General features: G+C 44.6%; 39 non-coding genes across 39 annotated transcripts; 20 read left to right on the forward strand and 19 right to left on the reverse strand.

Annotated features, from left to right (window-relative positions):
* Positions 1-75: 75 nt before the first annotated feature.
* TRNAL-CAA (transfer RNA leucine (anticodon CAA)) lies at positions 76-185 on the reverse strand. The gene is made up of 2 exons: positions 148-185; positions 76-121 (listed from the first exon to the last, which is right to left on the reverse strand). It is a non-coding gene; the product is annotated as a tRNA-Leu (tRNA).
* Positions 186-427: 242 nt separating this feature from the next.
* Positions 428-500, forward strand: TRNAR-UCG (transfer RNA arginine (anticodon UCG)). The gene has a single exon. It is a non-coding gene; the product is annotated as a tRNA-Arg (tRNA).
* A 466-nt stretch (positions 501-966) lies between these two features.
* TRNAQ-UUG (transfer RNA glutamine (anticodon UUG)) lies at positions 967-1,039 on the forward strand. The gene has a single exon. It is a non-coding gene; the product is annotated as a tRNA-Gln (tRNA).
* Positions 1,040-1,506: 467 nt separating this feature from the next.
* On the forward strand, positions 1,507-1,579 carry TRNAR-UCG (transfer RNA arginine (anticodon UCG)). Its single transcript has one exon. It is a non-coding gene; the product is annotated as a tRNA-Arg (tRNA).
* Positions 1,580-2,245: 666 nt separating this feature from the next.
* Positions 2,246-2,355, reverse strand: TRNAL-CAA (transfer RNA leucine (anticodon CAA)). Its single transcript has 2 exons — positions 2,318-2,355; positions 2,246-2,291 (listed from the first exon to the last, which is right to left on the reverse strand). It is a non-coding gene; the product is annotated as a tRNA-Leu (tRNA).
* A 242-nt stretch (positions 2,356-2,597) lies between these two features.
* TRNAR-UCG (transfer RNA arginine (anticodon UCG)) lies at positions 2,598-2,670 on the forward strand. Its single transcript has one exon. It is a non-coding gene; the product is annotated as a tRNA-Arg (tRNA).
* Positions 2,671-2,790: 120 nt separating this feature from the next.
* TRNAL-CAA (transfer RNA leucine (anticodon CAA)) lies at positions 2,791-2,900 on the reverse strand. The gene is made up of 2 exons: positions 2,863-2,900; positions 2,791-2,836 (listed from the first exon to the last, which is right to left on the reverse strand). It is a non-coding gene; the product is annotated as a tRNA-Leu (tRNA).
* A 430-nt stretch (positions 2,901-3,330) lies between these two features.
* TRNAL-CAA (transfer RNA leucine (anticodon CAA)) lies at positions 3,331-3,440 on the reverse strand. Its single transcript has 2 exons — positions 3,403-3,440; positions 3,331-3,376 (listed from the first exon to the last, which is right to left on the reverse strand). It is a non-coding gene; the product is annotated as a tRNA-Leu (tRNA).
* Positions 3,441-3,683: 243 nt separating this feature from the next.
* TRNAR-UCG (transfer RNA arginine (anticodon UCG)) lies at positions 3,684-3,756 on the forward strand. The gene has a single exon. It is a non-coding gene; the product is annotated as a tRNA-Arg (tRNA).
* Positions 3,757-3,876: 120 nt separating this feature from the next.
* Positions 3,877-3,986, reverse strand: TRNAL-CAA (transfer RNA leucine (anticodon CAA)). Its single transcript has 2 exons — positions 3,949-3,986; positions 3,877-3,922 (listed from the first exon to the last, which is right to left on the reverse strand). It is a non-coding gene; the product is annotated as a tRNA-Leu (tRNA).
* Positions 3,987-9,731: 5,745 nt separating this feature from the next.
* Positions 9,732-9,841, reverse strand: TRNAL-CAA (transfer RNA leucine (anticodon CAA)). The gene is made up of 2 exons: positions 9,804-9,841; positions 9,732-9,777 (listed from the first exon to the last, which is right to left on the reverse strand). It is a non-coding gene; the product is annotated as a tRNA-Leu (tRNA).
* Positions 9,842-10,275: 434 nt separating this feature from the next.
* On the reverse strand, positions 10,276-10,385 carry TRNAL-CAA (transfer RNA leucine (anticodon CAA)). The gene is made up of 2 exons: positions 10,348-10,385; positions 10,276-10,321 (listed from the first exon to the last, which is right to left on the reverse strand). It is a non-coding gene; the product is annotated as a tRNA-Leu (tRNA).
* Positions 10,386-10,814: 429 nt separating this feature from the next.
* On the reverse strand, positions 10,815-10,924 carry TRNAL-CAA (transfer RNA leucine (anticodon CAA)). Its single transcript has 2 exons — positions 10,887-10,924; positions 10,815-10,860 (listed from the first exon to the last, which is right to left on the reverse strand). It is a non-coding gene; the product is annotated as a tRNA-Leu (tRNA).
* A 242-nt stretch (positions 10,925-11,166) lies between these two features.
* TRNAR-UCG (transfer RNA arginine (anticodon UCG)) lies at positions 11,167-11,239 on the forward strand. Its single transcript has one exon. It is a non-coding gene; the product is annotated as a tRNA-Arg (tRNA).
* Positions 11,240-11,359: 120 nt separating this feature from the next.
* On the reverse strand, positions 11,360-11,469 carry TRNAL-CAA (transfer RNA leucine (anticodon CAA)). The gene is made up of 2 exons: positions 11,432-11,469; positions 11,360-11,405 (listed from the first exon to the last, which is right to left on the reverse strand). It is a non-coding gene; the product is annotated as a tRNA-Leu (tRNA).
* Positions 11,470-11,717: 248 nt separating this feature from the next.
* TRNAR-UCG (transfer RNA arginine (anticodon UCG)) lies at positions 11,718-11,790 on the forward strand. Its single transcript has one exon. It is a non-coding gene; the product is annotated as a tRNA-Arg (tRNA).
* A 469-nt stretch (positions 11,791-12,259) lies between these two features.
* Positions 12,260-12,332, forward strand: TRNAR-UCG (transfer RNA arginine (anticodon UCG)). Its single transcript has one exon. It is a non-coding gene; the product is annotated as a tRNA-Arg (tRNA).
* A 120-nt stretch (positions 12,333-12,452) lies between these two features.
* Positions 12,453-12,562, reverse strand: TRNAL-CAA (transfer RNA leucine (anticodon CAA)). The gene is made up of 2 exons: positions 12,525-12,562; positions 12,453-12,498 (listed from the first exon to the last, which is right to left on the reverse strand). It is a non-coding gene; the product is annotated as a tRNA-Leu (tRNA).
* A 242-nt stretch (positions 12,563-12,804) lies between these two features.
* Positions 12,805-12,877, forward strand: TRNAR-UCG (transfer RNA arginine (anticodon UCG)). Its single transcript has one exon. It is a non-coding gene; the product is annotated as a tRNA-Arg (tRNA).
* A 466-nt stretch (positions 12,878-13,343) lies between these two features.
* On the forward strand, positions 13,344-13,416 carry TRNAR-UCG (transfer RNA arginine (anticodon UCG)). Its single transcript has one exon. It is a non-coding gene; the product is annotated as a tRNA-Arg (tRNA).
* A 467-nt stretch (positions 13,417-13,883) lies between these two features.
* On the forward strand, positions 13,884-13,956 carry TRNAR-UCG (transfer RNA arginine (anticodon UCG)). Its single transcript has one exon. It is a non-coding gene; the product is annotated as a tRNA-Arg (tRNA).
* Positions 13,957-14,429: 473 nt separating this feature from the next.
* On the forward strand, positions 14,430-14,502 carry TRNAR-UCG (transfer RNA arginine (anticodon UCG)). The gene has a single exon. It is a non-coding gene; the product is annotated as a tRNA-Arg (tRNA).
* Positions 14,503-15,362: 860 nt separating this feature from the next.
* On the reverse strand, positions 15,363-15,472 carry TRNAL-CAA (transfer RNA leucine (anticodon CAA)). Its single transcript has 2 exons — positions 15,435-15,472; positions 15,363-15,408 (listed from the first exon to the last, which is right to left on the reverse strand). It is a non-coding gene; the product is annotated as a tRNA-Leu (tRNA).
* Positions 15,473-15,906: 434 nt separating this feature from the next.
* Positions 15,907-16,016, reverse strand: TRNAL-CAA (transfer RNA leucine (anticodon CAA)). The gene is made up of 2 exons: positions 15,979-16,016; positions 15,907-15,952 (listed from the first exon to the last, which is right to left on the reverse strand). It is a non-coding gene; the product is annotated as a tRNA-Leu (tRNA).
* A 429-nt stretch (positions 16,017-16,445) lies between these two features.
* On the reverse strand, positions 16,446-16,555 carry TRNAL-CAA (transfer RNA leucine (anticodon CAA)). Its single transcript has 2 exons — positions 16,518-16,555; positions 16,446-16,491 (listed from the first exon to the last, which is right to left on the reverse strand). It is a non-coding gene; the product is annotated as a tRNA-Leu (tRNA).
* Positions 16,556-16,797: 242 nt separating this feature from the next.
* Positions 16,798-16,870, forward strand: TRNAR-UCG (transfer RNA arginine (anticodon UCG)). Its single transcript has one exon. It is a non-coding gene; the product is annotated as a tRNA-Arg (tRNA).
* A 120-nt stretch (positions 16,871-16,990) lies between these two features.
* Positions 16,991-17,100, reverse strand: TRNAL-CAA (transfer RNA leucine (anticodon CAA)). The gene is made up of 2 exons: positions 17,063-17,100; positions 16,991-17,036 (listed from the first exon to the last, which is right to left on the reverse strand). It is a non-coding gene; the product is annotated as a tRNA-Leu (tRNA).
* Positions 17,101-17,348: 248 nt separating this feature from the next.
* On the forward strand, positions 17,349-17,421 carry TRNAR-UCG (transfer RNA arginine (anticodon UCG)). Its single transcript has one exon. It is a non-coding gene; the product is annotated as a tRNA-Arg (tRNA).
* Positions 17,422-17,890: 469 nt separating this feature from the next.
* On the forward strand, positions 17,891-17,963 carry TRNAR-UCG (transfer RNA arginine (anticodon UCG)). The gene has a single exon. It is a non-coding gene; the product is annotated as a tRNA-Arg (tRNA).
* Positions 17,964-18,083: 120 nt separating this feature from the next.
* Positions 18,084-18,193, reverse strand: TRNAL-CAA (transfer RNA leucine (anticodon CAA)). Its single transcript has 2 exons — positions 18,156-18,193; positions 18,084-18,129 (listed from the first exon to the last, which is right to left on the reverse strand). It is a non-coding gene; the product is annotated as a tRNA-Leu (tRNA).
* A 242-nt stretch (positions 18,194-18,435) lies between these two features.
* On the forward strand, positions 18,436-18,508 carry TRNAR-UCG (transfer RNA arginine (anticodon UCG)). The gene has a single exon. It is a non-coding gene; the product is annotated as a tRNA-Arg (tRNA).
* A 466-nt stretch (positions 18,509-18,974) lies between these two features.
* On the forward strand, positions 18,975-19,047 carry TRNAR-UCG (transfer RNA arginine (anticodon UCG)). The gene has a single exon. It is a non-coding gene; the product is annotated as a tRNA-Arg (tRNA).
* Positions 19,048-19,514: 467 nt separating this feature from the next.
* TRNAR-UCG (transfer RNA arginine (anticodon UCG)) lies at positions 19,515-19,587 on the forward strand. Its single transcript has one exon. It is a non-coding gene; the product is annotated as a tRNA-Arg (tRNA).
* Positions 19,588-20,060: 473 nt separating this feature from the next.
* On the forward strand, positions 20,061-20,133 carry TRNAR-UCG (transfer RNA arginine (anticodon UCG)). The gene has a single exon. It is a non-coding gene; the product is annotated as a tRNA-Arg (tRNA).
* An 860-nt stretch (positions 20,134-20,993) lies between these two features.
* On the reverse strand, positions 20,994-21,103 carry TRNAL-CAA (transfer RNA leucine (anticodon CAA)). The gene is made up of 2 exons: positions 21,066-21,103; positions 20,994-21,039 (listed from the first exon to the last, which is right to left on the reverse strand). It is a non-coding gene; the product is annotated as a tRNA-Leu (tRNA).
* Positions 21,104-21,537: 434 nt separating this feature from the next.
* On the reverse strand, positions 21,538-21,647 carry TRNAL-CAA (transfer RNA leucine (anticodon CAA)). Its single transcript has 2 exons — positions 21,610-21,647; positions 21,538-21,583 (listed from the first exon to the last, which is right to left on the reverse strand). It is a non-coding gene; the product is annotated as a tRNA-Leu (tRNA).
* Positions 21,648-22,076: 429 nt separating this feature from the next.
* TRNAL-CAA (transfer RNA leucine (anticodon CAA)) lies at positions 22,077-22,186 on the reverse strand. Its single transcript has 2 exons — positions 22,149-22,186; positions 22,077-22,122 (listed from the first exon to the last, which is right to left on the reverse strand). It is a non-coding gene; the product is annotated as a tRNA-Leu (tRNA).
* Positions 22,187-22,428: 242 nt separating this feature from the next.
* On the forward strand, positions 22,429-22,501 carry TRNAR-UCG (transfer RNA arginine (anticodon UCG)). The gene has a single exon. It is a non-coding gene; the product is annotated as a tRNA-Arg (tRNA).
* A 120-nt stretch (positions 22,502-22,621) lies between these two features.
* Positions 22,622-22,731, reverse strand: TRNAL-CAA (transfer RNA leucine (anticodon CAA)). The gene is made up of 2 exons: positions 22,694-22,731; positions 22,622-22,667 (listed from the first exon to the last, which is right to left on the reverse strand). It is a non-coding gene; the product is annotated as a tRNA-Leu (tRNA).
* Positions 22,732-22,914: the final 183 nt, after the last annotated feature.

Consider the following 22,914-nt stretch of genomic DNA (forward strand, 5'->3'; position numbering starts at 1 on the left):
GAATGTGCTCTCATGACTCCTAAAAGTAAAATATCAGTTAGAGGCACGTGACCGTGTCTTAGGCCAAAAACACATTGTCAGAAGTGGGATTTGAACCCACGCCTCCATCTGGAGACCAGAACACCCAAGTATGGGGAAGAAACTACTCTTGAGTCTGGCGCCTTAGACCACTCGGCCATCCTGACAAACACAGCTTCCTTACCTTTTCCTCTTCCCCCTTGGGAACACTATAAATGTTAAATATCCCTTTGTTATAGTCGGAGGATGAAGAATATCAATGTTTGTTGATTAGAGAGAGAAACAGCAATCTCTTTTTTTTTCAGAAGTGGGAGATCAGTGATAAGTGGAAATCATCTTTTACACATTGTAGTTCATCTTGGATCGCTTTAAAGTGGTTCGAAATCCTTAACGCAGGCCAACCAAACAAGACCGTGTGGCCTAATGGATAAGGCGTCTGACTTCGAATCAGAAGATTGAGGGTTCGAGTCCCTTCGTGGTCGCATTTGGTTGACGTGTTCATCTCTTTTTAACGTTCGTAAGAATGTGCTCTCATGACTCCTAAAAGTAAAATGTCAGTTAGAGGCACGTGACCGTGTCTTAGGCCAAAAACGCATTGTCAGAAGTGGGATTTGAACCCACGCCTCCATCTGGAGACCAGAACACCCAAGTATGGGGAAGAAACTACTCTTGAGTGTGGCGCCTTAGACCACTCGGCCATCCTGACAAACACAGCTTCTTTACCTTTTCCTCTTCCCCCTTGGGAACACTAAAAATGTTAAATATACCTTTGGTATAGTCGGAGGATGAAGAATATCAATGTTTGTTGATTAGAGAGAGAAACAGCAATCTTTTTTTTTTTCAGAGTTGGGAGATCAGTGATAAATGGAAATCATCTTTTACACATTGTAGTTCATCTTGGATCGCTTTAAAGTGGTTCGAAATCCTAAACGCAGGCCAACCAAACAAGACCGCGTGGCCTAATGGATAAGGCGTCTGACTTTGGATCAGAAGATTGAGGGTTCGAGTCCCTTCGTGGTCGCATTTGGTTGACTTGTTCATTTCCTCTTTTAACGTTCGTAAGAATGTGCTCTCATGACTCCTAAAAGTAGAATATCAGTTAGAGGCACGTGACCGTGTCTTAGGCCAAAAACGCATTGTCAGAAGTGGGATTTGAACCCACGCCTCCATCTGAAGACCAGAACACCCAAGTATGGGGAAGAAACTACTCTTGAGTCTGGCGCCTTAGACCACTCGGCCATCCTCACAAACACAGCCACCGTACCTTTTCCTCTTCCCCCTTGGGAACACTAAAAATGTTAAATATCCCTTTGTTATTGTCGGAGAATGAAGAATATCAATGTTTGTTGATTAGAGAGAGAAACAGCAATCTTTTTTTTTTCAGAAGTGGGAGATCAGTGATAAGTGGAAATCATCTTTTACACATTGTAATTAATCTTGGATAGTGTTAAAGTAGTTAGGAATCCTTAACATGAGCCAACCAGTCAGGACCGTGTGGCCTAATGGATAAGGCGTCTGACTTCGGATCAGAAGATTGAGGGTTTGAGTCCCTTCGTGGTCGCAGTGGCACTTGGTTGACGTGTTCATCTCCTTTTAACGTTCGTAAGAATGTGCTCTCATGACTCCTAAAAGTAAAATATCAGTTAGAGGCACGTGACCGTGTCTTAGGCCAAAAACGCATTGTCAGAAGTGGGATTTGAACCCACGCCTCCATCTGGAGACCAGAACACCCAAGTATGGGGAAGAAAATACTCTTGAGTTTGGCACCTTAGACCACTCGGCCATCCTGACTAACACAGCTACTGTATCTTTTCCTCTTCCCCCTTGGGAACACTAAAAATTTTAAATATCCCTTTGTTATTGTCGGAGAATGAGGAATATCAATGTTTGTTGATTAGAGAGAGAAACAGCAATCTTTTTTTTTTTTCAGAAGTGGGAGATCAGTGATAAGTGGAAATCATCTTTTACACATTGTAATTAATCTTGGATAGTTTTAAAGTAGTTCGGAATCCTTAACACGGGCCAACCAGTCAGGACCCTGTGGCCTAATGGATAAGGCGTCTGACTTCGGATCAGAAGATTGAGGGTTCGAGTCCCTTCGTGGTCGCAGTGGCACTTGGTTGACGTGTTCATCTCCTTTTAACGTTCGTAAGAATGTGCTCTCATGACTCCTAAAAGTAAAATATCAGTTAGAGGCACGTGACCGTGTCTTAGGCCAAAAACACATTGTCAGAAGTGGGATTTGAACCCACGCCTCCATCTGGAGACCAGAACACCCAAGTATGGGGAAGAAACTACTCTTGAGTCTGGCGCCTTAGACCACTCGGCCATCCTGACAAACACAGCTTCCTTACCTTTTCCTCTTCCCCCTTGGGAACACTATAAATGTTAAATATCCCTTTGTTATAGTCGGAGGATGAAGAATATCAATGTTTGTTGATTAGAGAGAGAAACAGCAATCTCTTTTTTTTTCAGAAGTGGGAGATCAGTGATAAGTGGAAATCATCTTTTACACATTGTAGTTCATCTTGGATCGCTTTAAAGTGGTTCGAAATCCTTAACGCAGGCCAACCAAACAAGACCGCGTGGCCTAATGGATAAGGCGTCTGACTTCGAATCAGAAGATTGAGGGTTCGAGTCCCTTCGTGGTCGCAGTTTCACTTGGCTGATGTGTTCATCTCCTTTTAACGTTCGTAAGAATGTGCTCTCATGACTCCTAAAAGTAAAATATCAGTTAGAGGCACGTGACCGTGTCTTAGGCCAAAAACGCATTGTCAGAAGTGGGATTTGAACCCACGCCTCCATCTGGAGACCAAAACACCCAAGTATGGGGAAGAAACTACTCTTGAGTCTGGCGCCTTAGACCACTCGGCCATCCTGACAAACACAGCTACCGTATCTTTTCCTCTTCCCCCTTGGGAACACTAAAAATGTTAAATATCCCTTTGTTATTGTCGGAGAATGAAGAATATCAATGTTTGTTGATTAGAGAGAGAAACAGCAATCTTTTTTTTTTTCAGAAGTGGGAGATCAGTGATAAGTGGAAATCATCTTTTACACATTGTAGTTCATCTTGGATCGCTTTAAAGTGGTTCGAAATCCTTAACGCAGGCCAACCAAACAAGACCGCGTGGCCTAATGTATAAGGCGTCTGACTTCGAATCAGAAGATTGAGGGTTCGAGTCCCTTGTGGTCGCATTTGGTTGACGTGTTCATTTCCTCTTTTAACGTTCGTAAGAATGTGCTCTCATGACTCCTAAAAGTAGAATATCAGTTAGAGGCACGTGACCGTGTCTTAGGCCAAAAACGCATTGTCAGAAGTGGGATTTGAACCCACGCCTCCATCTGGAGACCAGAACACCCAAGTATGGGGAAGAAACTACTCTTGAGTCTGGCGCCTTAGACCACTCGGCCATCCTGACAAACACAGCTACCGTACCATTTCCTCTTCCCCCTTGGGAACACATAAAAATGTTAAATATCCCTTTGTTATTGTCGGAGAATGAAGAATATCAATGTTTGTTGATTAGAGAGAGAAACAGCAATCTTTTTTTTTTTCAGAAGTGGGAGATCAGTGATAAGTGGAAATCATCTTTTACACATTGTAATTCATCTTGGATCGCTTTAATGTGGTTCGAAATCCTTAACGCAGGCCAACCAAACAAGACCGCGTGGCCTAATGGATAAGGCGTCTGACTTCGGATCAGAAGATTGAGGGTTCGAGTCCCTTCGTGGTCGCAGTGGCACTTGGTTGACGTGTTCATCTCCTTTTAACGTTCGTAAGAATGTGCTCTCATGACTCCTAAAAGTAAAATATCAGTTAGAGGCATGTGACCGTGTCTTAGGCCAAAAACGCATTGTCAGAAGTGGGATTTGAACCCACGCCTCCATCTGGAGACCAAAACACCCAAGTATGGAGAAGAAACTACTCTTGAGTCTGGCGCCTTAGACCACTCGGCCATCCTGACAAACACAGCTACAGTATCTTTTCCTCTTCCCCCTTGGGAACACTAAAAATGTTAAATATCCCTTTGTTATTGTCGGAGAATCGTTAATTTCTAACGATAATTTGTTTTCCCTTAGTCCTAACAGTAGCACAGATGGGGTATTCCACCCCCCGCGAACTGGTAGGACAGATGGAAGTTTTATTGAACCTAATTAAACAATCAGTAAGACACACCCACAACCCCCTGTATAAGTAAGAGGGTCATCCTCTGCCTCATTGTGTAGTAACAAGAAGAACTAAAGGTAAATAATAGAAGAAAATAACTTAACTAGGGAGGGAAAGTTGTGCTACTGTTAGGACTAAGGGAAAACAAATTATCGTTAGAAATTAACGATTCCCTTACGTCCTAACCAGTAGCACAGATGGGGAAATGGCAAGCAGAAACCCTATGAGGGAGGGCTCTCATGCCTGACGGCAGATAATACTGTCCGTCCAAATGAGGAAAAATCGGCCAATCTACTGTCAAGTCTGTAGTGGGTGATAAATGTGGAGAGTGAACTCCAGGAAGCAGCTTTGCATATATGTTCCAAGGGAACAAGACTCCTTTCCGCAAAGGAGGTAGATACAGACCTGGTGGAATGAGCTTTTACAAACTCAGGAGGCTCCTTACCTTGGGATACCATGGCAATACGAATGGCATCTTTTACCCATCTACTGATGGAGGGCTTTGAAGCTTTAAGACCTCTCTTGGGTCCTGAAAAGAGAATTAGCAGATTTTCATCCTTCCGAAACTCCAAAGATCTTCTTATATAGATCTGGAGACATCTCGAGATATCTAGGCAATGAAGAGCACTATCTTCATTGGAGGATGGAGGAGGAGAAAATACTGGCAGGGATATAACTTGATTTATATTTTGGAATGATGGAACCTTAGGTATAAAGGATGGCATGAATCTGAGTAACACTCGATCCGGCAAAAATTTAGTATATGGTTCAAGTGCCGAGAGCGCTTGAAGTTCCCCAATCCTTTTGGCTGAAGTGATTGCCAGTAAAAAAGTTATTTTAATGGTAACAAACTTCATGTCCACCTCCTCCAAGGGCTCAAAGGGGGGAGATGCTAACCCCTTGAGCACCATCGATAAGTCCCATGCTGGGACAGGTTGTATAATTGTAGGTTTTAACCTTGAGGATCCCCTCAAGAATATTTTGACTAGTGGGTCTTGAGACAATGGTTTATTGAGAAAGGCAGAGATGGCTGATACCTGAACTCTGAGTGTGGAAGGAGATAGATTCTTGTCTAATCCCTCCTGGAGAAAGTTGAGGATTGTGGCAACAGCTGGATTCTGTCCAGGTAGTTGTTTCTTGGAGCACCAAGACTGAAAAGTTGTCCAAATTCTTTTATAGGCTCTGTTAGTGGACTCCGCTCTGGAATGCGAGAGGGTATTCAAGACCGCACTAGAAAGCCCTTCTAGATGTGGAAGGGACTGGTCAACCTCCAGGCTGTCAGGTTGAACATTTGAAGATTTGAGCAGCTGTGAGTGTCCCCCGACACTAGTGCTTGCTCTGGGGGAAGCCTCCAGAATTGTCCCCGACTCATTTGCAAGAGTTGGGTAAACCAAGCTCTCTTGGGCCAAAATGGAATTATGGCTATGACAGAGGCTTGGTCCTGCCTGATTTTCATCAATACCCTTGGGATCAAGGAAATTGGAGGGAAGATGTAGGCCAGCCTGAACCTCCATGGGATTGAGAGAGCATCGATTGCTACTGGGTTGTCTTCCCTGTACAGGGAACAAAATCTCACCACTTTGGTGTTGAACCTTGTTGCCATAAGATCTATTTCTGGCATACCCCACCTGAGTATTATTTGTTTGAACATCTCTGGATGGAGAGACCATTCTCCAGTTGAAAGTCCTCTGCTCAGGCGGTCGGCGATCACATTGAGAGATCCCCGAATGTGAACTGCCGACAGGTGGGTTAGGTTCCTCTCTGCCCAATCCAAGATCAGACCCACCTCTCTGAGGAGGCTTTGTGATCGAGTGCCTCCCTGCTTGTTGATGTACAATACAGCCGTCATGCTGTCTGATTGGATCTTTACTGCTTTCCCTTGAAGAAGAGAAGCAAAGTGGAGGACTGCTAATCTGATGGCTCGAATCTCGAGGAGATTGGAGGTTAACCCTCTCTCCTGAGGAGACCAAGATCCCCGCACTAACAGATCCAAGAGATGCGCTCCCCAACCTACAAGGGACGCGTCGGTAGTAAGTATGATCCAAGGGGGTTGGATCATTGACTTGCCGTCCTCGAGGTGAGACCACCATCTGAGAGAGGACCTGACTCGATAAGACAGGGAGTGGCACTTGTTTAGGCCCGAGGGCCTGAGATTCCAAGTGGCGAGCACCTCTGATTGAAGAGGGCGTAGATGCCAAAGAGCCCAAGGAACCGCATCCACGGTAGCGGACATAAGTCCCAACATCCGCATGAGAGTGCGAATGGAAACTCTCCGGGGTACAGAGAGAAAAAAGGGCCAATTCCTGCACCCGAGATTTCCTCTCGGGAGAGAGGTAGAGTGTCATGGAGATTGAGTCGACTATGAAGCCGAGAAACCTCACTGAGGTAGTAGGGAGGAAATTGGATTTGGCCCAATTGACTATCCACCCTAACTGGTGAAGGAAGGATACTGCTAGTTGCAGATGTTGGGACAGGATCGCAGAAGAAGGAGCTCTGAGGAGCCAATCGTCTAGGTAGGGAACGATGCTGAGCCCCTGGAGCATTAGAGCAGCGACTACCGCTACCACCACTTTGGTAAATGTGTGTGGGGCCGAAGAAATTCCAAACGGGAGGGCTACAAACTGGAGGTGTTTTAGAACTCCCCCTACCTGAACTGCGATCCTTAGATACTTTCTGGATACCGGATGAATAGGAATATGAAGGTAAGCATCCTTTAGATCCAGAGTAGCCAGGTAATCCCCTGGCGAGATGAGGTTGACCACAGATTGAATAGTTTCCATACGAAAGCGTTTGTGCTTCACATACTGATTGAGATATCTCAGATCTATAATCATCCGCCAGTCTCCTGTTACCTTGGGAACTAGGAAGACTGGAGAATAAATTCCTGACCCCCGTTCTGAAAGAGGAACTTCCTCTAAGGCATTCTTCTGGATGTATTCCAGAATGTAGGTTTCTAGCGCCCCCTGTTTGATTGGTGAAAAAACTCTTGTCTCCACATAATTGGATGGGGGAATTGATTCGAGGTCTATCGAATAACCATCCGAGATTAATCTCAGGACCCAAGGATCCTGAATGTGGAGGGACCAGGCGCTTGAAAAGTGGTGAAGACGACCACCAACTGGAATCTGGGGGGCAGGATGGGAAACTGGAAAGGTCACCTCGGCAAGGAACCCAGAGCTTCGTAGAAGCCCGCAGTCAGAGCTTTCTGTTGTCTTTGGAGCCACGGGAGCGTTTTCCGCCCCGGCGTTGATTACCCCATTCTCTCTGAGGCTTAGGCTGGGGGGCTGATCCGCCCCCAGAACGCCGGCCTCGACCACGAAAGGAGGAATAAGGAAGGGACTTGCCTTTCTTGTCAGAAAGTCCCTCCATAATGCGGTCCAGCTCAGCTCCGAAAAGAATGCCGGGTTCGTAAGGCATAGCACATAAGGTGTTCTTGGAAGAGTTGTCAACCTTCCAAGGTTTTAACCATAGAGGACGTCGTCCAGCGGAAGCCAGGGCCATAGACTTGGAGGCCAATTTAAGATGCTGGGTGGAAGCATCGCACAAAAAATCAACGGCCAGATTGGACGTCTTGAAGGATGAAAGAATTTCATCTCTAGGAACCCCCTGGTCCAAATCCGACTGGATGTTAGAAAGACGGGTCTTCAAAAAGTTTGCTACCTCAGAGCAAGCTATCGCCACTGATGCAGACGCAGAAGCAGTGGAGTAGGAGCGCCTCATGGCACAGTCAGCCTTCCGATCCATTGGATCCTGCAAGGAAGACCCATCCTCGGCAGGGACCACTGTCCTCTTGGACAGTTTGGCAACTGCCATGTCAACCTTAGGGACAGGGCCCCAGGAAGAAAGCTGAGATTCCTGTATAGGAAACATGGTCTTAAATCTTTTAGTCAAGACCGGACCCTTTTCTGGTTTTTTCCATTCCGTTCTAAGCACGAACAGAAGGGTATCATCCGCTTTAAAGACCCTAGGTCCCTTAGAGGCGGAGGTAGAGGCTTCCCCGGGATCAACATCCTGGTCCCCCGACCGGATGGATCTCAGAAGACGCTGGGTCTTTTCCAGTGGAAAAAAATAAGATGCAGTGACCTCCTCATCCGAAGAGGAGGACTTGGAATCTTCTCTCTCCTGATCCACAGACATCTCCATTCTGGGAGGTGAAGAAGGTCTGGCGCGTTTCTGAGAGACAACGTGTTTCAGCTCCTCAATAGAGGCTTGCATAGCCGACATGTTAGAGGAGACCCACACATACATATCCTGGACTGTAGGTTCAGTCTGATGGGAAGGTAGAGACTTAGCCCTACAAGGAGGGCACCTGGAAAATTCATAATTATCCTCCAGGGGAGTATTGCAGTCATGGCAAGAGAGGTGCTTGCGCTTGGCGGATCTTTTTGCCAAGCCTTCACGATCCCCTGAGCCCTCGGTCGACATATCTAGGTAAATATGAGAGGAGTGATTAGATAATGTAGCGGCAAGAAAAAATTGCGGCTAGCTAAAATATAATAAAAATACCCAAAGTTCTCAGCAAGAGACCAGGTAAGAGAGATAGGGAAACAGTAGTATCCGCAAGGATGCACTACTAAGACTCAAAAAGACAGGACTGTGGAAGTACCAACAGCTCTGCGCTCTAGGAGGCTGAATGGCAGCCTAGGGGGAGTTTAAATATCCTCCTGGCTGGCGCCAAAACAAGACTCCGCCCACAAGGCGGAGTTGCAGAAAGAGAAATCCTGTCTTACAAAAAACAGGAGGAAAAGGAACCCTATTAGTTAGAGGGTTATAGAAGAGGCTCCTCGCTCGGTTTCGCCGCATTATTGGCAAAAACGGCGCAAAAAAACGAGCCGGGAGCGAAAGAGAGAAACAGGAAGTGACGTCAGACGCCGCTGACGCACTTCCGGCCGGGGCCGCGATTGGAGTCGCGGCTCCGAGGATAGGAGCAGATGGGCGCAAACTAAGCCCAGAACTGCAAGTAAGAGAAACCCCCCCCCCTCCAACAGGAGTAAGGGGGTCACCATCTGTCCCACTGTCCGGGAGGACAGAAAAAAACACAATGAGGCAGAGGATGACCCTCTTACTTATACAGGGGGTTGTGGGTGTGTCTTACTGATTGTTTAATTAGGTTCAATAAAACTTCCATCTGTCCTACCAGTTCGCGGGGGGTGGAATACCCCATCTGTGCTACTGGTTAGGACGTAAGGGAATGAAGAATATCAATGTTTGTTGATTAGAGAGAGAAACAGCAAAAATTTTTTTTTTCAGAAGTGGGAGATCAGTGATAAGTGGAAATCATCTTTTACACATTGTAGTTCATCTTGGATCGCTTTAAAGTGGTTCGAAATCCTTAACGCAGGCCAACCAAACAAGACCGCGTGGCCTAATGGATAAGGCGTCTGACTTTGAATCAGAAGATTGAGGGTTCGAGTCCCTTGTGGTCGCATTTGGTTGACGTGTTCATTTCCTCTTTTAACGTTCGTAAGAATGTGCTCTCATGACTCCTAAAAGTAAAATGTCAGTTAGAGGCACGTGACCGTGTCTTAGGCCAAAAACACATTGTCAGAAGTGGGATTTGAACCCACGCCTCCATTTGGAGACCAGAACACCCAAGTATGGGGAAGAAACTACTCTTGAGTCTGGCGCCTTAGACCACTCGGCCATCCTGACAAACACAGCTTCCTTACCTTTTCCTCTTCCCCCTTGGGAACACTAAAAATGTTAAATATACTTTTGTTATAGTCGGAGGATGAAGAATATCAATGTTTGTTGATTAGAGAGAGAAACAGCAATCTTTTTTTTTTCAGAGTTGGGAGATCAGTGATAAATGGAAATCATCTTTTACACATTGTAGTTCATCTTGGATCGCTTTAAAGTGGTTCGAAATCCTAAACGCAGGCCAACCAAACAAGACCGCGTGGCCTAATGGATAAGGCGTCTGACTTCGGATCAGAAGATTGAGTGTTCGAGTCCCTTTGTGGTCGCAGTTTCACTTGGTTGATGTGTTCATCTCCTTTTAACGTTCGTAAGAATGTGCTCTCATGACTCCTAAAAGTAAAATATCAGTTAGAGGCACGTGACCGTGTCTTAGGCCAAAAACGCATTGTCAGAAGTGGGATTTGAACCCACGCCTCCATCTGGAGACCAAAACACCCAAGTATGGGGAAGAAACTACTCTTGAGTCTGGCGCCTTAGACCACTCGGCCATCCTGACAAACACAGCTACCGTATCTTTTCCTCTTCCCCCTTGGGAACACTAAAAATGTTAAATATCCCTTTGTTATTGTCGGAGAATGAAGAATATCAATGTTTGTTGATTAGAGAGAGAAACAGCAATCTTTTTTTTTTCAGAAGTGGGAGATCAGTGATAAGTGGAAATCATCTTTTACACATTGTAGTTCATCTTGGATCGCTTTAAAGTGGTTCGAAATCCTTAACGCAGGCCAACCAAACAAGACCGCGTGGCCTAATGGATAAGGCGTCTGACTTTGAATCAGAAGATTGAGGGTTCGAGTCCCTTGTGGTCGCATTCGGTTGACGTGTTCATTTCCTCTTTTAACGTTCGTAAGAATGTGCTCTCATGACTCCTAAAAGTAGAATATCAGTTAGAGGCACGTGACCGTGTCTTAGGCCAAAAACACATTGTCAGAAGTGGGATTTGAACCCACGCCTCCATCTGGAGACCAGAACACCCAAGTATGGGGAAGAAACTACTCTTGAGTCTGGCGCCTTAGACCACTCGGCCATCCTGACAAACACAGCTACCATACTCTTTCCTCTTCCCCCTTGGGAACACTAAAAATGTTAAATATCCCTTTGTTATTGTCGGAGAATGAAGAATATCAATGTTTGTTGATTAGAGAGAGAAACAGCAATCTTTTTTTTTTTCAGAAGTGGGAGATCAGTGATAAGTGGAAATCATCTTTTACACATTGTAATTAATCTTGGATAGTTTTAAAGTAGTTCGGAATCCTTAACACTGGCCAACCAGTCAGGACCGTGTGGCCTAATGGATAAGGCGTCTGACTTCGGTTCAGAAGATTGAGGGTTCGAGTCCCTTCGTGGTCGCAGTGGCACTTGGTTGACGTGTTCATCTCCTTTTAACGTTCGTAAGAATGTGCTCTCATGACTCCTAAAAGTAAAATATCAGTTAGAGGCACGTGACCGTGTCTTAGGCCAAAAACACATTGTCAGAAGTGGGATTTGAACCCACGCCTCCAACTGGAGACCAGAACACCCAAGTATGAGGAAGAAACTACTCTTGAGTCTGGCGCCTTAGACCACTCGGCCATCCTGACAAACACAGCTTCCTTTCCTTTTCCTTTTCCTCTTCCCCCTTGGGAACACTATAAATGTTAAATATCCCTTTGTTATAGTCGGAGGATGAAGAATATCAATGTTTGTTGATTAGAGAGAGAAACAGCAATCTCTTTTTTTTTCAGAAGTGGGAGATCAGTGATAAGTGGAAATCATCTTTTACACATTGTAGTTCATCTTGGATCGCTTTAAAGTGGTTCGAAATCCTTAACGCAGGCCAACCAAACAAGACCGCGTGGCCTAATGGATAAGGTGTCTGACTTCGAATCAGAAGATTGAGGGTTCGAGTCCCTTCGTGGTCGCATTTGGTTGACGTGTTCATTTCCTCTTTTAACGTTCGTAAGAATGTGCTCTCATGACTCCTAAAAGTAGAATATCAGTTAGAGGCACGTGACCGTGTCTTAGGCCAAAAACGCATTGTCAGAAGTGGGATTTGAACCCACGCCTCCATCTGGAGACCAAAACACCAAAGTATGGGGAAGAAACTACTCTTGAGTTTGGCACCTTAGACCACTCGGCCATCCTGACTAACACAGCTACCGTATCTTTTCCTCTTCCCCCTTGGGAACACTAAAAATTTTAAATATCCCTTTGTTATTGTCGGAGAATGAGGAATATCAATGTTTGTTGATTAGAGAGAGAAACAGCAATCTTTTTTTTTTTTCAGAAGTGGGAGATCAGTGATAAGTGGAAATCATCTTTTACACATTGTAATTAATCTTGGATAGTTTTAAAGTAGTTCGGAATCCTTAACACGGGCCAACCAGTCAGGACCGTGTGGCCTAATGGATAAGGCGTCTGACTTCGGATCAGAAGATTGAGGGTTCGAGTCCCTTCGTGGTCGCAGTGGCACTTGGTTGACGTGTTCATCTCCTTTTAACGTTCGTAAGAATGTGCTCTCATGACTCCTAAAAGTAAAATATCAGTTAGAGGCACGTGACCGTGTCTTAGGCCAAAAACACATTGTCAGAAGTGGGATTTGAACCCACGCCTCCATCTGGAGACCAGAACACCCAAGTATGGGGAAGAAACTACTCTTGAGTCTGGCGCCTTAGACCACTCGGCCATCCTGACAAACACAGCTTCCTTACCTTTTCCTCTTCCCCCTTGGGAACACTATAAATGTTAAATATCCCTTTGTTATAGTCGGAGGATGAAGAATATCAATGTTTGTTGATTAGAGAGAGAAACAGCAATCTCTTTTTTTTTCAGAAGTGGGAGATCAGTGATAAGTGGAAATCATCTTTTACACATTGTAGTTCATCTTGGATCGCTTTAAAGTGGTTCGAAATCCTTAACGCAGGCCAACCAAACAAGACCGCGTGGCCTAATGGATAAGGCGTCTGACTTCGAATCAGAAGATTGAGGGTTCGAGTCCCTTCGTGGTCGCATTTGGTTGACGTGTTCATCTCCTTTTAACGTTCGTAAGAATGTGCTCTCATGACTCCTAAAAGTAAAATGTCAGTTAGAGGCACGTGACCGTGTCTTAGGCCAAAAACGCATTGTCAGAAGTGGGATTTGAACCCACGCCTCCATCTGGAGACCAGAACACCCAAGTATGGGGAAGAAACTACTCTTGAGTGTGGCGCCTTAGACCACTCGGCCATCCTGACAAACACAGCTTCCTTACCTTTTCCTCTTCCCCCTTGCGAACACTAAAAATGTTAAATATACCTTTGTTATAGTCGGAGGATGAAGAATATCAATGTTTGTTTATTAGAGAGAGAAACAGCAATCTTTTTTTTTTTCAGAGTTGGGAGATCAGTGATAAATGGAAATCATCTTTTACACATTGTAGTTCATCTTGGATCGCTTTAAAGTGGTTCGAAATCCTAAACGCAGGCCAACCAAACAAGACCGCGTGGCCTAATGGATAAGGCGTCTGACTTCGGATCAGAAGATTGAGGGTTCGAGTCCCTTCGTGGTCGCATTTGGTTGACTTGTTCATTTCCTCTTTTAACGTTCGTAAGAATGTGCTCTCATGACTCCTAAAAGTAGAATATCAGTTAGAGGCACGTGACCGTGTCTTAGGCCAAAAACGCATTGTCAGAAGTGAGATTTGAACCCACGCCTCCATCTGAAGACCAGAACACCCAAGTATGGGGAAGAAACTACTCTTGAGTCTGGCGCCTTAGACCACTCGGCCATCCTCACAAACACAGCCACCGTACCTTTTCCTCTTCCCCCTTGGGAACACTAAAAATGTTAAATATCCCTTTGTTATTGTCGGAGAATGAAGAATATCAATGTTTGTTGATTAGAGAGAGAAACAGCAATCTTTTTTTTTTCAGAAGTGGGAGATCAGTGATAAGTGGAAATCATCTTTTACACATTGTAATTAATCTTGGATAGTTTTAAAGTAGTTCGGAATCCTTAACATGAGCCAACCAGTCAGGACCGTGTGGCCTAATGGATAAGGCGTCTGACTTCGGATCAGAAGATTGAGGGTTTGAGTCCCTTCGTGGTCGCAGTGGCACTTGGTTGACGTGTTCATCTCCTTTTAACGTTCGTAAGAATGTGCTCTCATGACTCCTAAAAGTAAAATATCAGTTAGAGGCACGTGACCGTGTCTTAGGCCAAAAACGCATTGTCAGAAGTGGGATTTGAACCCACGCCTCCATCTGGAGACCAGAACACCCAAGTATGGGGAAGAAACTACTCTTGAGTTTGGCACCTTAGACCACTCGGCCATCCTGACTAACACAGCTAGTGTATCTTTTCCTCTTCCCCCTTGGGAACACTAAAAATTTTAAATATCCCTTTGTTATTGTCGGAGAATGAGGAATATCAATGTTTGTTGATTAGAGAGAGAAACAGCAATCTTTTTTTTTTTTCAGAAGTGGGAGATCAGTGATAAGTGGAAATCATCTTTTACACATTGTAATTAATCTTGGATAGTTTTAAAGTAGTTCGGAATCCTTAACACGGGCCAACCAGTCAGGACCGTGTGGCCTAATGGATAAGGCGTCTGACTTCGGATCAGAAGATTGAGGGTTCGAGTCCCTTCGTGGTCGCAGTGGCACTTGGTTGACGTGTTGCAGAAAGAGAAATCCTGTCTTACAAAAAACAGGAGGAAAAGGAACCCTATTAGTTAGAGGGTTATAGAAGAGGCTCCTCGCTCGGTTTCGCCGCATTATTGGCAAAAACGGCGCAAAAAAACGAGCCGGGAGCGAAAGAGAGAAACAGGAAGTGACGTCAGACGCCGCTGACGCACTTCCGGCCGGGGCCGCGATTGGAGTCGCGGCTCCGAGGATAGGAGCAGATGGGCGCAAACTAAGCCCAGAACTGCAAGTAAGAGAAACCCCCCCCCCCTCCAACAGGAGTAAGGGGGTCACCATCTGTCCCACTGTCCGGGAGGACAGAAAAAAACACAATGAGGCAGAGGATGACCCTCTTACTTATACAGGGGGTTGTGGGTGTGTCTTACTGATTGTTTAATTAGGTTCAATAAAACTTCCATCTGTCCTACCAGTTCGCGGGGGGTGGAATACCCCATCTGTGCTACTGGTTAGGACGTAAGGGAATGAAGAATATCAATGTTTGTTGATTAGAGAGAGAAACAGCAAAAATTTTTTTTTTCAGAAGTGGGAGATCAGTGATAAGTGGAAATCATCTTTTACACATTGTAGTTCATCTTGGATCGCTTTAAAGTGGTTCGAAATCCTTAACGCAGGCCAACCAAACAAGACCGCGTGGCCTAATGGATAAGGCGTCTGACTTTGAATCAGAAGATTGAGGGTTCGAGTCCCTTGTGGTCGCATTTGGTTGACGTGTTCATTTCCTCTTTTAACGTTCGTAAGAATGTGCTCTCATGACTCCTAAAAGTAAAATGTCAGTTAGAGGCACGTGACCGTGTCTTAGGCCAAAAACACATTGTCAGAAGTGGGATTTGAACCCACGCCTCCATTTGGAGACCAGAACACCCAAGTATGGGGAAGAAACTACTCTTGAGTCTGGCGCCTTAGACCACTCGGCCATCCTGACAAACACAGCTTCCTTACCTTTTCCTCTTCCCCCTTGGGAACACTAAAAATGTTAAATATACTTTTGTTATAGTCGGAGGATGAAGAATATCAATGTTTGTTGATTAGAGAGAGAAACAGCAATCTTTTTTTTTTCAGAGTTGGGAGATCAGTGATAAATGGAAATCATCTTTTACACATTGTAGTTCATCTTGGATCGCTTTAAAGTGGTTCGAAATCCTAAACGCAGGCCAACCAAACAAGACCGCGTGGCCTAATGGATAAGGCGTCTGACTTCGGATCAGAAGATTGAGTGTTCGAGTCCCTTTGTGGTCGCAGTTTCACTTGGTTGATGTGTTCATCTCCTTTTAACGTTCGTAAGAATGTGCTCTCATGACTCCTAAAAGTAAAATATCAGTTAGAGGCACGTGACCGTGTCTTAGGCCAAAAACGCATTGTCAGAAGTGGGATTTGAACCCACGCCTCCATCTGGAGACCAAAACACCCAAGTATGGGGAAGAAACTACTCTTGAGTCTGGCGCCTTAGACCACTCGGCCATCCTGACAAACACAGCTACCGTATCTTTTCCTCTTCCCCCTTGGGAACACTAAAAATGTTAAATATCCCTTTGTTATTGTCGGAGAATGAAGAATATCAATGTTTGTTGATTAGAGAGAGAAACAGCAATCTTTTTTTTTTCAGAAGTGGGAGATCAGTGATAAGTGGAAATCATCTTTTACACATTGTAGTTCATCTTGGATCGCTTTAAAGTGGTTCGAAATCCTTAACGCAGGCCAACCAAACAAGACCGCGTGGCCTAATGGATAAGGCGTCTGACTTTGAATCAGAAGATTGAGGGTTCGAGTCCCTTGTGGTCGCATTCGGTTGACGTGTTCATTTCCTCTTTTAACGTTCGTAAGAATGTGCTCTCATGACTCCTAAAAGTAGAATATCAGTTAGAGGCACGTGACCGTGTCTTAGGCCAAAAACACATTGTCAGAAGTGGGATTTGAACCCACGCCTCCATCTGGAGACCAGAACACCCAAGTATGGGGAAGAAACTACTCTTGAGTCTGGCGCCTTAGACCACTCGGCCATCCTGACAAACACAGCTACCATACTCTTTCCTCTTCCCCCTTGGGAACACTAAAAATGTTAAATATCCCTTTGTTATTGTCGGAGAATGAAGAATATCAATGTTTGTTGATTAGAGAGAGAAACAGCAATCTTTTTTTTTTTCAGAAGTGGGAGATCAGTGATAAGTGGAAATCATCTTTTACACATTGTAATTAATCTTGGATAGTTTTAAAGTAGTTCGGAATCCTTAACACTGGCCAACCAGTCAGGACCGTGTGGCCTAATGGATAAGGCGTCTGACTTCGGTTCAGAAGATTGAGGGTTCGAGTCCCTTCGTGGTCGCAGTGGCACTTGGTTGACGTGTTCATCTCCTTTTAACGTTCGTAAGAATGTGCTCTCATGACTCCTAAAAGTAAAATATCAGTTAGAGGCACGTGACCGTGTCTTAGGCCAAAAACACATTGTCAGAAGTGGGATTTGAACCCACGCCTCCAACTGGAGACCAGAACACCCAAGTATGAGGAAGAAACTACTCTTGAGTCTGGCGCCTTAGACCACTCGGCCATCCTGACAAACACAGCTTCCTTTCCTTTTCCTTTTCCTCTTCCCCCTTGGGAACACTATAAATGTTAAATATCCCTTTGTTATAGTCGGAGGATGAAGAATATCAATGTTTGTTGATTAGAGAGAGAAACAGCAATCTCTTTTTTTTTCAGAAGTGGGAGATCAGTGATAAGTGGAAATCATCTTTTACACATTGTAGTTCATCTTGGATCGCTTTAAAGTGGTTCGAAATCCTTAACGCAGGCCAACCAAACAAGACCGCGTGGCCTAATGGATAAGGTGTCTGACTTCGAATCAGAAGATTGAGGGTTCGAGTCCCTTCGTGGTCGCATTTGGTTGACGTGTTCATTTCCTCTTTTAACGTTCGTAAGAATGTGCTCTCATGACTCCTAAAAGTAGAATATCAGTTAGAGGCACGTGACCGTGTCTTAGGCCAAAAACGCATTGTCAGAAGTGGGATTTGAACCCACGCCTCCATCTGGAGACCAAAACACCAAAGTATGGGGAAGAAACTACTCTTGAGTTTGGCACCTTAGACCACTCGGCCATCCTGACTAACACAGCTACCGTATCTTTTCCTCTTCCCCCTTGGGAACACTAAAAATTTTAAATATCCCTTTGTTATTGTCGGAGAATGAGGAATATCAATGTTTGTTGATTAGAGAGAGAAACAGCAATCTTTTTTTTTTTTCAGAAGTGGGAGATCAGTGATAAGTGGAAATCATCTTTTACACATTGTAATTAATCTTGGATAGTTTTAAAGTAGTTCGGAATCCTTAACACGGGCCAACCAGTCAGGACCGTGTGGCCTAATGGATAAGGCGTCTGACTTCGGATCAGAAGATTGAGGGTTCGAGTCCCTTCGTGGTCGCAGTGGCACTTGGTTGACGTGTTCATCTCCTTTTAACGTTCGTAAGAATGTGCTCTCATGACTCCTAAAAGTAAAATATCAGTTAGAGGCACGTGACCGTGTCTTAGGCCAAAAACACATTGTCAGAAGTGGGATTTGAACCCACGCCTCCATCTGGAGACCAGAACACCCAAGTATGGGGAAGAAACTACTCTTGAGTCTGGCGCCTTAGACCACTCGGCCATCCTGACAAACACAGCTTCCTTACCTTTTCCTCTTCCCCCTTGGGAACACTATAAATGTTAAATATCCCTTTGTTATAGTCGGAGGATGAAGAATATCAATGTTTGTTGATTAGAGAGAGAAACAGCAATCTCTTTTTTTTTCAGAAGTGGGAGATCAGTGATAAGTGGAAATCATCTTTTACACATTGTAGTTCATCTTGGATCGCTTTAAAGTGGTTCGAAATCCTTAACGCAGGCCAACCAAACAAGACCGCGTGGCCTAATGGATAAGGCGTCTGACTTCGAATCAGAAGATTGAGGGTTCGAGTCCCTTCGTGGTCGCATTTGGTTGACGTGTTCATCTCCTTTTAACGTTCGTAAGAATGTGCTCTCATGACTCCTAAAAGTAAAATGTCAGTTAGAGGCACGTGACCGTGTCTTAGGCCAAAAACGCATTGTCAGAAGTGGGATTTGAACCCACGCCTCCATCTGGAGACCAGAACACCCAAGTATGGGGAAGAAACTACTCTTGAGTGTGGCGCCTTAGACCACTCGGCCATCCTGACAAACACAGCTTCCTTACCTTTTCCTCTTCCCCCTTGCGAACACTAAAAATGTTAAATATACCTTTGTTATAGTCGGAGGATGAAGAATATCAATGTTTGTTTATTAGAGAGAGAAACAGCAATCTTTTTTTTTTTCAGAGTTGGGAGATCAGTGATAAATGGAAATCATCTTTTACACATTGTAGTTCATCTTGGATCGCTTTAAAGTGGTTCGAAATCCTAAACGCAGGCCAACCAAACAAGACCGCGTGGCCTAATGGATAAGGCGTCTGACTTCGGATCAGAAGATTGAGGGTTCGAGTCCCTTCGTGGTCGCATTTGGTTGACTTGTTCATTTCCTCTTTTAACGTTCGTAAGAATGTGCTCTCATGACTCCTAAAAGTAGAATATCAGTTAGAGGCACGTGACCGTGTCTTAGGCCAAAAACGCATTGTCAGAAGTGAGATTTGAACCCACGCCTCCATCTGAAGACCAGAACACCCAAGTATGGGGAAGAAACTACTCTTGAGTCTGGCGCCTTAGACCACTCGGCCATCCTCACAAACACAGCCACCGTACCTTTTCCTCTTCCCCCTTGGGAACACTAAAAATGTTAAATATCCCTTTGTTATTGTCGGAGAATGAAGAATATCAATGTTTGTTGATTAGAGAGAGAAACAGCAATCTTTTTTTTTTCAGAAGTGGGAGATCAGTGATAAGTGGAAATCATCTTTTACACATTGTAATTAATCTTGGATAGTTTTAAAGTAGTTCGGAATCCTTAACATGAGCCAACCAGTCAGGACCGTGTGGCCTAATGGATAAGGCGTCTGACTTCGGATCAGAAGATTGAGGGTTTGAGTCCCTTCGTGGTCGCAGTGGCACTTGGTTGACGTGTTCATCTCCTTTTAACGTTCGTAAGAATGTGCTCTCATGACTCCTAAAATTAAAATATCAGTTAGAGGCACGTGACCGTGTCTTAGGCCAAAAACGCATTGTCAGAAGTGGGATTTGAACCCACGCCTCCATCTGGAGACCAGAACACCCAAGTATGGGGAAGAAACTACTCTTGAGTTTGGCACCTTAGACCACTCGGCCATCCTGACTAACACAGCTAGTGTATCTTTTCCTCTTCCCCCTTGGGAACACTAAAAATTTTAAATATCCCTTTGTTATTGTCGGAGAATGAGGAATATCAATGTTTGTTGATTAGAGAGAGAAACAGCAATCTTTTTTTTTTTTCAGAAGTGGGAGATCAGTGATAAGTGGAAATCATCTTTTACACATTGTAATTAATCTTGGATAGTTTTAAAGTAGTTCGGAATCCTTAACACGGGCCAACCAGTCAGGACCGTGTGGCCTAATGGATAAGGCGTCTGACTTCGGATCAGAAGATTGAGGGTTCGAGTCCCTTCGTGGTCGCAGTGGCACTTGGTTGACGTGTTGCAGAAAGAGAAATCCTGTCTTACAAAAAACAGGAGGAAAAGGAACCCTATTAGTTAGAGGGTTATAGAAGAGGCTCCTCGCTCGGTTTCGCCGCATTATTGGCAAAAACGGCGCAAAAAAACGAGCCGGGAGCGAAAGAGAGAAACAGGAAGTGACGTCAGACGCCGCTGACGCACTTCCGGCCGGGGCCGCGATTGGAGTCGCGGCTCCGAGGATAGGAGCAGATGGGCGCAAACTAAGCCCAGAACTGCAAGTAAGAGAAACCCCCCCCCCCTCCAACAGGAGTAAGGGGGTCACCATCTGTCCCACTGTCCGGGAGGACAGAAAAAAACACAATGAGGCAGAGGATGACCCTCTTACTTATACAGGGGGTTGTGGGTGTGTCTTACTGATTGTTTAATTAGGTTCAATAAAACTTCCATCTGTCCTACCAGTTCGCGGGGGGTGGAATACCCCATCTGTGCTACTGGTTAGGACGTAAGGGAATGAAGAATATCAATGTTTGTTGATTAGAGAGAGAAACAGCAAAAATTTTTTTTTTCAGAAGTGGGAGATCAGTGATAAGTGGAAATCATCTTTTACACATTGTAGTTCATCTTGGATCGCTTTAAAGTGGTTCGAAATCCTTAACGCAGGCCAACCAAACAAGACCGCGTGGCCTAATGGATAAGGCGTCTGACTTTGAATCAGAAGATTGAGGGTTCGAGTCCCTTGTGGTCGCATTTGGTTGACGTGTTCATTTCCTCTTTTAACGTTCGTAAGAATGTGCTCTCATGACTCCTAAAAGTAAAATGTCAGTTAGAGGCACGTGACCGTGTCTTAGGCCAAAAACACATTGTCAGAAGTGGGATTTGAACCCACGCCTCCATTTGGAGACCAGAACACCCAAGTATGGGGAAGAAACTACTCTTGAGTCTGGCGCCTTAGACCACTCGGCCATCCTGACAAACACAGCTTCCTTACCTTTTCCTCTTCCCCCTTGGGAACACTAAAAATGTTAAATATACTTTTGTTATAGTCGGAGGATGAAGAATATCAATGTTTGTTGATTAGAGAGAGAAACAGCAATCTTTTTTTTTTCAGAGTTGGGAGATCAGTGATAAATGGAAATCATCTTTTACACATTGTAGTTCATCTTGGATCGCTTTAAAGTGGTTCGAAATCCTAAACGCAGGCCAACCAAACAAGACCGCGTGGCCTAATGGATAAGGCGTCTGACTTCGGATCAGAAGATTGAGTGTTCGAGTCCCTTTGTGGTCGCAGTTTCACTTGGTTGATGTGTTCATCTCCTTTTAACGTTCGTAAGAATGTGCTCTCATGACTCCTAAAAGTAAAATATCAGTTAGAGGCACGTGACCGTGTCTTAGGCCAAAAACGCATTGTCAGAAGTGGGATTTGAACCCACGCCTCCATCTGGAGACCAAAACACCCAAGTATGGGGAAGAAACTACTCTTGAGTCTGGCGCCTTAGACCACTCGGCCATCCTGACAAACACAGCTACCGTATCTTTTCCTCTTCCCCCTTGGGAACACTAAAAATGTTAAATATCCCTTTGTTATTGTCGGAGAATGAAGAATATCAATGTTTGTTGATTAGAGAGAGAAACAGCAATCTTTTTTTTTTCAGAAGTGGGAGATCAGTGATAAGTGGAAATCATCTTTTACACATTGTAGTTCATCTTGGATCGCTTTAAAGTGGTTCGAAATCCTTAACGCAGGCCAACCAAACAAGACCGCGTGGCCTAATGGATAAGGCGTCTGACTTTGAATCAGAAGATTGAGGGTTCGAGTCCCTTGTGGTCGCATTCGGTTGACGTGTTCATTTCCTCTTTTAACGTTCGTAAGAATGTGCTCTCATGACTCCTAAAAGTAGAATATCAGTTAGAGGCACGTGACCGTGTCTTAGGCCAAAAACACATTGTCAGAAGTGGGATTTGAACCCACGCCTCCATCTGGAGACCAGAACACCCAAGTATGGGGAAGAAACTACTCTTGAGTCTGGCGCCTTAGACCACTCGGCCATCCTGACAAACACAGCTACCATACTCTTTCCTCTTCCCCCTTGGGAACACTAAAAATGTTAAATATCCCTTTGTTATTGTCGGAGAATGAAGAATATCAATGTTTGTTGATTAGAGAGAGAAACAGCAATCTTTTTTTTTTTCAGAAGTGGGAGATCAGTGATAAGTGGAAATCATCTTTTACACATTGTAATTAATCTTGGATAGTTTTAAAGTAGTTCGGAATCCTTAACACTGGCCAACCAGTCAGGACCGTGTGGCCTAATGGATAAGGCGTCTGACTTCGGTTCAGAAGATTGAGGGTTCGAGTCCCTTCGTGGTCGCAGTGGCACTTGGTTGACGTGTTCATCTCCTTTTAACGTTCGTAAGAATGTGCTCTCATGACTCCTAAAAGTAAAATATCAGTTAGAGGCACGTGACCGTGTCTTAGGCCAAAAACACATTGTCAGAAGTGGGATTTGAACCCACGCCTCCAACTGGAGACCAGAACACCCAAGTATGAGGAAGAAACTACTCTTGAGTCTGGCGCCTTAGACCACTCGGCCATCCTGACAAACACAGCTTCCTTTCCTTTTCCTTTTCCTCTTCCCCCTTGGGAACACTATAAATGTTAAATATCCCTTTGTTATAGTCGGAGGATGAAGAATATCAATGTTTGTTGATTAGAGAGAGAAACAGCAATCTCTTTTTTTTTCAGAAGTGGGAGATCAGTGATAAGTGGAAATCATCTTTTACA

Source organism: Hyla sarda, chromosome 9, assembly GCF_029499605.1.
Source record: "Hyla sarda isolate aHylSar1 chromosome 9, aHylSar1.hap1, whole genome shotgun sequence".
In the NCBI taxonomy this organism is placed as follows: domain Eukaryota; kingdom Metazoa; phylum Chordata; class Amphibia; order Anura; family Hylidae; genus Hyla; species Hyla sarda.